The 9,958-nt window shown below is 32.1% G+C and overlaps 1 protein-coding gene across 1 annotated transcript in view; it reads left to right on the top strand.

Annotated features, from left to right (window-relative positions):
* LOC309651390 (uncharacterized protein) overlaps positions 1 to 9,958 on the top strand; it is a 797,009-nt gene that overhangs the window by 579,817 nt on the left and 207,234 nt on the right. The window contains exon 12 of the mRNA XM_082444127.1: positions 7,216 to 7,367. The gene's annotated coding sequence lies outside the window, so the exon portion shown is untranslated. The remainder of the gene's footprint in view (positions 1 to 7,215; positions 7,368 to 9,958) is intronic.

The raw sequence follows: 9,958 nt of genomic DNA, 5'->3' as shown, positions 1-9,958 counted from the left end.
CAAAAATAAGTAATGATTTCTATGTTTTTACACTATTAAGTGTGTTGAAATTCTTGATATTGGCTTAAGTACAGTTCTGTTTAATGATATTAGAAAATTTCTTAATTCTGCCTACAACATGACATGGGTTTTGCAGTCTAATGCTTTTTTTTTTTTTTTGTCTGCATTGGGTCTTCGTTGCTGCGCGAGGGCTTTCTCTAGTTGCAGTGGGCGGGGGCTGCTCTTCTTTGCGCTGCTCAGGCTTCTCATTGTAGTGGCTTCTCTTGCTGCAGAGCACGGGTTCTAGGCGTGTGGGCTTCAGTAGTTGCGGCACGCGGGCTCAGTAGTTGTGGTGCATGGGCTTAGTTGCCCCGCGGCATGTGGGATCTTCCTGGACCAGGGATCAAACCCGTGTCCCCTGCATTGGCAGGCGGATTCTTAACCACTGCGCCACCAGGGAAGTCCTAATGCATTTTTAATAACACAGCAGTGCATCCATCTATGGCCCATTCCTTTATACATAAAAGGAGATGGCAGTCGTCATATGCCATTAAGTGTTTATCAATGGAGTGAATGTAATTTCCCTAAAGCATTACTTATTTACACTAACATTGTTAAAAACAGTGTCATACACACACACACATATGTGTATATATATAAATATATATATATTTATAATCATTTTATCCAGTGGAACTTGATGATAATAAAACCCACTCATACAAATAACATAAGATCCAAAAAAGGTATTTTAAGATACTATATTTTTGAGTTAACTTATCAAGCTTGATACGTTTGTAAGTTTAATACATTCTGAAGTTTAAATTATCAAAGTTTTGCGATGATAATTTATTTTACTTCAAAATCATAGAGATTGATTTTTAATCTTACTTACAAGTTTAACATGACCTTCCATAGTTGAGGTAGCTTAATACATGGAGTAGTGTCCTTTGTATTTTAATAGTGACATAGGATCATAAATACTTAAAATATAAATGGAATGAAAAATGTAATCCACTTATCTTCTTACAGTTGAATTGATCCAAGAAAGGAAGTTGATAAAATTACCATAGAAAATTAACAAATGTTTTCCTCATAAATGGCAGTCCTTATTTCTTGCATGGATGATCTGTTTGTAGGAAGATTCTGGAAGCCTACATAAAGAATATAATTTTTATGATAGGGCGCAGTGACTGCCTTTATCCAAGGTCAAGTTTCCCTGAAAATTTGAAGACCTAAAATTCTGAAGTTTATAAGTTTCAAGATTTATTTACTCTTGACAATATGCCACCTCTTAGTTCAAAGGAAAATAATACATATACATTTAAGAGCTAAGAAATAAAGCTTAGTAGAGTATTTAACTTTATATAGCTCTTTAAAATGAAAATTTTTTATGACTTGAGTGCAAGATAGTAAAAAAAATCATAGATTAATTTTTCTTCACCATGGATTTGGAGCTTTAAATGAAAGTTGAAAGTGACCATAAAATGTTCTATTGGTTTCATACTTTCCAAAGGAAAAAAAATATTGGTGGTAATGTATGAATCCAACTATGTACTTTACTTGGCTGACTGGGGAGGAAACAATATATGAATATTAAGACAGTGTCTATAAGACAGCAGTAAATCCTTTGAAAAAAATGTAATTTGGGAAATCAGACACTTTTTTTATTTTTATTAAAATTATAAATTTGATTAATGTTTTCACTGAATTGACAGATTATCTACATTGTTTTGTCTGTTTATGCTGATCAATTTCCACCTACTAATTATATTATGAAAGATCCTACCTGCAGATTTTGGGAAGGAGTAGATTGATTACAAGTGGTCTTATGAGAATATGTGTGAAAAAAGCTCAGGTTTTTCTACATGGAATTAATCATAACAATGTGAATTAACTTTATCCCTGTGAATTGAACGCTTGGTAAAATTGGCCTAATGTATTATTTTAGTATTAATTCCAGTCACACAGTTTGGTCTCATGTAAATTTAAGAAATGTAATCTTTTCTTTCCTCTCTCCTTTTTACATCCTTCTGTCATTCCCTTAGCCTAATGCTTCTTCCTCAAAAAACAAAATCATGAGATGACCAGTATAGTGAAAATTATCAATCTCATAAATTTTGAGTTCAAATGCCCTAAAATTTTGAGTCTCTTTTGACTCCAAAATTTTACTTCAATAAAGTTAGAATAAGAACACAATTATGGAGAGAGCTAAATTTTGTTTCAAAGTTCTTTATTACCATCATCATCATTATTATCATTGTTATTATTATTATTATTTTTAATCTAGGGAATTGTCAATAATCAATAAGGAATTATGTAAACAAATTGTTGTATATCCAGAGAATGGACTTCAATGTGCTTGCAACCATTAAAAATATCATAGAAGAATACCAGCCTACATGGAAAGATATTACTGATATTTCTTAAACTGATAATAATTAAAAGTATTACATACAACAAAGATGCCCTTCAATAGGTGAATGAATGGACAAACATCAAGACAATGGAATAATGATCAGAAATAAAAAGAACTATTGATTCCTACAACAACACGACTGAATCTTAAATATACCTTGATCAGTGAATAATGCCCGAACCGAAAGGTTGTGGATTGTATGATCCCATTTATAGGACAATATGGAAAAGGCATTGCATGAAGGCAGGAAATAATGCTTGTGTGGTGGTGGCTGTTCTCCGGTGTACCTCCCTCGAGTCATGCAAAGAATATGTCCAGTCACAGTTGTAGGAGGACGTGGCCGTAGGAAGAAGACCTTTTCCCTGTTTAGTGGGATCCAAAATCTGCTTCATCCAGTCCTCATTTGAACCCCAACTACCCACAAGTGTAAAACTGAGAAAAAAATGCTCATGTGACATTGATAAGACATGCATGACGTTAAGATCTATGGCTGTTCGTTATAGAGCATTATTGTGGCAATATCAAAATGACAAAATCTGACTACATAAAACATACGGTTAAACGTACACTTAACCATATTATAAAGAATTAAGAAATGAGAATTTATTTGTAGCAAATATAATATATGATGGAGTTTTATCTGTAACACACAGAGAGCCCTTACTGTGGAATATAATCATTAAAATGGACAAAGAATATAGACAGTTCATAAATAAGATACAAAATATGAGTATATTACAGTATTTTTAGCACTTCAAAGGTAAATTCAGACAATAAGGAGAACCATTTCCCGCATTTAATGACTTTTATTCTATTTGTAGAAGGAGGCTGTTAGGACTATGAATGAGTGTAATAGTCTCTAATAATGTTTGATGACATGGAGCATATTTTAGACCCAGTAAGTACTTTTCAAGCAATGAATCTAAGGGGCGTGTTCATCTTTAAAAATCCATTTGTACATACAGTACAAATAGTCTAAATGTATACAAACTTATACAAAATTTGTATGGATACACATATTTTTACATGAGTAAAAACACTACGGGTAGATGTTTAACTTTCTTATAGCAACAACAACTAACTCCTCTACATCAAAATAAGGTGACTGGTTATTAGTAGATGCTACATCTATACGTCTATTAAATAATTAACGAAAATTTTATATATAAGTACATATATATAGTTCTAAGATGTATATATATAATATAAATTTGGTTGGAAAAGACAGGTTGCAAATACATGTACGTATATTCAAACATATATTGACACATAATATATGGTATATATATTTCAAATGACATTTTTTTTAAATGTCAACTATTTTTAAATGACATCTATGCACAGAAAAAAAAAAAAGACTAAAATGGATTGTGTCCGAATGTAAGAAATTTTTAGTCATTGGTTATCAAACTTTGCATTGTATGCTCTTAAAAAGTATTGAGGATCCCGGAGAGATTTTATTTATGTTGAACATAACTGCTCATGTTTATTGTATTATAAATTTAAACTGATAACTTTTTCAACAAAAACAAAGACACACAGAGTAATGACATCCATGTAACGCAGCCTCTGCAACAGAGTACCCGTGAAAGGATGAGTGTGAACAAGGCAAATGTAGGTTTACTATTATTATGAAAACAGTTTCAACCTAACTGACCCCAGAAAGGATCTTGGGAGCTCCTAGGCATTCTTGAACCACACTTTGTGTATTGATGGTTTGGGTAGTGTCATTAGTATGAATTTAATTTTTTACCCCTATTTTCTATTTTAAGAATAATTTTACATCTTAATCATGTATGCATAATCAGAAAAAAATCAAATTTATTATTGTAATAACAAAAAGGTCACTAGAAAAGCATCTCCAGTCTGATCTTTCTCATATTCTGCATGTGACACTAGAATACTTTTTCCTATGTCTCTATTCCTTCTCCTCCCTTTTGTCCTTCCTTTCTTTCCCTGCCCTTTGACCTTCCAACCATTTCTTTGTTTCTTTTCTTTCTCTTTTTTTCATACAAATCAAACTGAGTACCACACACATATTTATCACTGGATATTTAGAAGAAAGTGACCAATGCCCTGTTTTAGAAGCTCATAATTAAATGAAAAATAACATGTAAGTCCTTGATTGTCTTGCACTCAACTCCCATACTAGATAACCCAGATTTGGGATTTTTTCCCATACATTCTCTAGATTGCCTAGAGCCTCATCTTTCCAAATATTTTCTCAGTGTTGAAGGTCAAGTTCAGGCCCCCCACCATGAAGAATTCTCTGAGATTTCTAGAACACAAAGCTTTGCCCTTTCTTTATAAGTCATTGTGAGATCTTCAGTTATCTCTGTTTCTCTGCTCTTCCCAAATACATTTAAAGGAATTTAAGGCAGCAGATGTGTGTTATAGTTGATTATATTCCCCAGAGTATCACACATCTTTTCAGTATTTACTTGATGCTCTCTGAAGAACTGTTGGCTTATCAATTGCTTTTGTATCTGAAAATTTAGGGAAAAAAAAAGACTGTCATACATTGAGATAAACGATAGTGTTAGACACTCATACTCACTGGCAGGAAATAAAAACTTTATTGTCTTTAAAATGGAAATGACAAAGTATCTTGAATAAAATTATTATTAGGATATAAAGTGCAAATTGGTATTAGTATAGATGAAATCTCAAAGGTATGCAAATATTATATTAGGAGGTGTGTTTAGAAATTATATAAGAAAGTATATAGAGAATTTTAGAAATTGAACTTAGAAATGTCTTTAACCGTTACCTTTTCTTCTTTGTCAAGTGCAGGAGTCCTTCTTATTGTTTTAAAACAAAATCTTTTAGCATTAATTCATAATAGTGGTAGTTTTATCCACTGATTTCTTTCAGAAATATGTTATTAATATACTTTCACAGACCAATTAACAGACCAATGTTGCTATAAGGGCCAGAATAAATTCTTATATAAACAATTTAGAATATTGTCATTTTCTTATAAGAACCATATATTTTAATTGCATTATTTTAAAATTATAGTGAACCATTTAAATTTAAGAATAAATCATAAGACCCAATCATATGTTTTATGGGCATTACTACTGTTGAAATTTTATTACATTTCATTCATATTTATCTATATATCTCTATGTTTACCTGCTCTATCAATATATAACTACACATATATGCATATATAGAGAGAATTGTAGATATAACTTGAATGTTTTGACATGTCTGCAGCATAACATGACAAACTTGTTACAACTTAACAAACAAAATTATGTATTATTCTTATGATACTTTGATTTCCTTTTTAAAATTCTACATGTGCATTTCCAATATTTTATTTGGTCATTAGTAATTTTTTCTTTGTTCCTTTGTGAAGTTTTTGGCCATGGCTTTGTCATTTGATTGATTAGAGCATTTAATGGAATTTTTATTGACTGGTATGGACTATATTTTGCACCAGCACCAGTGGTCATGAGTTTGAATTGACAAACAGCTCACATCTACACTATGTCCTTTTATGTCTGTGCAAGAATTTCTGTGAAATATAAACCCAGGAACAGAATCACTGGATTGAAAGATGTACGTGTGTGTGTGTGTGTGTGTGTGTATGTATGTATATGTGTGTGTGTATATATGTGTGTGTGTTAAATTGGATTAAGTAATGCCAAATGCATTCATATTTGTAAGACTTCTCTAGTGTATATGTATGTGGGTAGAAGTAAAAATATGTGTGTAAGTGTGCAATCCTTGTGAATTTCAACATTACTTTCTGATGAAATTTTATCCTTTATCGTGTTCTGGATTAGTTAATATAACAGAAAAGAAACCTCAGGTAAAATCATCTGCTCTAAATTTAAGAATGCAATTGACTATTTTTACAAAATCTTTAGCCTCTTAGAGATTATTTTTATTCATTTTTATGAGTTTTAATTAATTAAAAATTTCCAATGTCTTTGTATTTAAGAATTATTTTCTTTTTTATTTATTTCCAATATTGTCTATTTTGTTTATTTATTTGTTTTATTTCTGTTTTCATTTTGATCACTTTCTTTTGCCTTCCTGTCTTGTTTAATATGTTTGATTAACAACTTAAGACATACTTTAGCTCATTTATTTTCATAACTTTGCGTTAAAGACCATTATTTTACATTAAAGACCATCATTTATTACATATATTTACAAGATTAAAAAGTTCAAACTTATATTATTCCATGTTTATTAATTGCATGAATGGCTTTTTTGTTATAGTAATTTTTTCTGTCAGAGAAATGTTAAATTATTCACCATAATTATGTACAGGTTTACCCAGAAGAGTCCTGATTTATTGCTGTTTTCTCCAGTATAATTATAAATAATGATACTTTCATCCTCAGAATATCAATTTGTATTACAAATTATGTGTTCATTCTAACAAAATTATTTCTATTGATCTGTTATGTTTAAGATTTGCTTTATATATTTTGATGCTAATTATGAAAACATTATAATAAAAATAAAACTAGTTATATTTTATCTGAGAACTAATTATGTGCTAGGCATTCTTCCATACACCGCCCATGTGTGAAATAATTTAATACTCAAGCCACCCTGTGAGGGGGCATTAGTCTCATTATACAGATAACAAAAGTGAGACATAGAGAATTAAATGTTTCCTTAGGTTTCCTTAGTTTAACAAAAATAAAAATAAGCATGATTTCTTATTTAATTATGTATTTTATAATCATTACATAGTTAATTTTACCTCAATCTGAGGGATTCTTGCTTTATAACAGATTAGGATAAATCATCTAAATAAATGATTTAAAATAGGTTTACTTTTGTTCCAGAAAATGACAGAATAGGAAGCTCCAAGCTCTTGTTCCCCCAGGGAGACATCAAACAACTAAAAACTGGGGTAAATTAACCTTACAAGAACTCTGGATAGAAGGCCTACACCAACCAAGTGAACATCCAGTCAAGAAAAAGCCACATCATAAAGGTATGAGATTTGGGGCCATTTTCACTCGTGCTTGCCTCATCCCCTCACCAGCTCAACCGGGTATTTGTCTGTAGAAGGTGGCAGCCCGGTCCCCAGTTCTCTCCCTTGAAGTGGAGGAAGCAGAGAAGACTTGCTTGAAACATTCCAACCTGACTGGGGGCTTCCTGAAGGACCAGTGTTTGTTTCACCTAACTTAGATCTCAGGCAGGGAAAGCAGTGGACGCCTCTTGGGAAAGCTGTAGGGAGACTGCCCCGGCAGACACCTGGAGCGAGAGAGTACAGGTGAGGCAAACAGTAGACCATCAAAGGCCCGGGGAAGCTAGGGTGATACTCTTGAAAATTAAGACATTTAAAAAGCAGTGCACGTGGAAGGGAGAATCAAAACAGCCACCCTCAGACCCAGGCAAGACACATGCTCAGGAAAGACCTGAGAAAACCTTATTATTAACTACAATCACCATGCTGTACATTAAATCCTTAGAACTTATTCATCTTATAACTGGAAGTTTGTGCTCTTTGACCAGCATCTCCCCATTCTCTCCCACCCCCCTCCCCAGCCCCTGGTAACCACTGTTCTACTCTGATTCTATGAGTTTTGCTTTTTCATATTCTAAATACAAGTGTACTATATGTTATTTGTCTTCCTCTGTCTAACTTATTCCACTTAGCATAATGCCCTCAAGTTCAATCCACATTGTTGCAAATGGCAGGATTTCCTTCTTTCTCATGGCTGAATTTCATTCCACTGCATATACATGCTGCGTCTTTTTTATCTGTTCATCCGTCAGCAGACTCTCAGGTTGTTTCCATAACTTGGCTATTGTGAATAATGCTGCAACAAACATGGGGTGCAGATCCTAGTTTCATTCCCTTTGGTAATATACACAGGAGTGGAATTGCTGGATCACATGGTACTTCTAGTTTTTAATTTTTTGAGAAATCTTCATACTGTTTACCATAGTGGTTGCATCAATTGACATTCCCACGAACAGTGCACAAAGGATTCCTTTTCCTCTACATCTTCAGTAACACTTGTTATCTCATATATTTGATGTTAGCCATTCTAAGAGGCGTGAGGTGGTATCTCATTGTGATATTGATTTGCACTTCTCTGATGATTAGTTAGGTTGAGCATCTTTTCATGTACCTCTTGGTCATTTGCATGTTTTCTTTGGAAAAATGTCTATTCAGATCCTCTGTCCGTTTTTAAATTGAATTGTTTTGCTATTGAGTTGTATGAGTTCTTTATATATTTTGTGTATTAACCCCTTATCAGATGTGTGATTTGCAAATATTTTCTCCCATTCCATGGGTTGCCTTTCATTTTGTTGATTCTTTTGCTTTGCAGAAGCTTTTTATTTTGATGTCAAATTCAGTGAGCTCATGCGTTACATTGGCATAAATAAGAGGAAACTATATAATCCAAAACAGAGTTGAAAATTAAACATAATAATCTTTAAAGTTTTTTTATTATTGTTTATTCTCAGATCATATATTTCTGCATTATACATCATTATCTCTTGCAAACTCAAAATCCTCAATTTATAATTTTGATTGGATTTTTCTTTAAAAACATTATATATCCCATACAAACCTTATCTTCTAAAATACTTTTTAAAATCTTAACAGAAAAAAGATTACTTTTGTTTGATTACTCTTATATAATAATATATATTCTGTACATATAATACGTTCAAGAAGATTAGACATTTAAGGATTTCAATTAAAATAAATTATGAAATATATACTTATGTAAATTTAATAGAACTGATATTCACTTCTTATTTTGAGGTTACCCGGAAAATGTATATGCATAGTACTAAATAATAACTTACTCAATTATTCCATATTAAACACTGTGAGAAATAAGAAAATATTTACTACATTGTTTCTGATCTCATGTAGGGTACTGGGAAATATGTCAAACGGTACTAAAATTCTTGAAAACAAAGCAAAAAAGAATTACTTGTAAAGTTTGCCAACATGACACACACTCTTTCATGGACTGCCTCCTTAGGTAATAGTTAACAGGAAGACACTGTTTGGTTTTCCATCAAAATTATAAAAATTATATTATAAAATATAGTAATTGATATTTATGTAATCCTTTCTATCTTCTAAACACTAGCTTTGGGCACTTTCAAACCAGTTCATACTCTTATTGAGTCCATTTTTCCGGGGTATTCAGGCTCAGAGTGCTTAAATAAGTTACCTATATTCTTTAACTCCATGGTCCAAGCTCTTTTCACTGTACCTGGGTAAGGACATTAAAGAAGCACAAAATATTAGTAGGAAATAAAGTGGGGGGAAATACATACATAAACACACACAAACACACACACACACACACATATTGACTTTGAAATAGTTTCGAGTTATAAAACTATAAAATAACACTACAAAAATAACACCAGAGAAAGAAAGAATTAAGGAGCGATATGGTCACAAAAAACTTCCATTTATGAATGTCCTATCCATCTATGGTTTGTGAAAATACAAAATTCCTCAAGTTCAGCAATACAATTTGTTTCTAATCTAAAGGAACTGCCTTCCCAGATTGCTCTTGCAGACATCTTCTTATAGTCTTAAGA

Source organism: Balaenoptera physalus, assembly GCF_965194825.1.
Source record: "Balaenoptera physalus genome assembly, chromosome: 21".
Taxonomy (NCBI): Eukaryota; Metazoa; Chordata; class Mammalia; order Artiodactyla; family Balaenopteridae; genus Balaenoptera; species Balaenoptera physalus.
The sequence above is the reverse complement of the archived record's forward strand: the minus strand, read 5'-3'. Positions and strand labels throughout refer to the sequence as shown.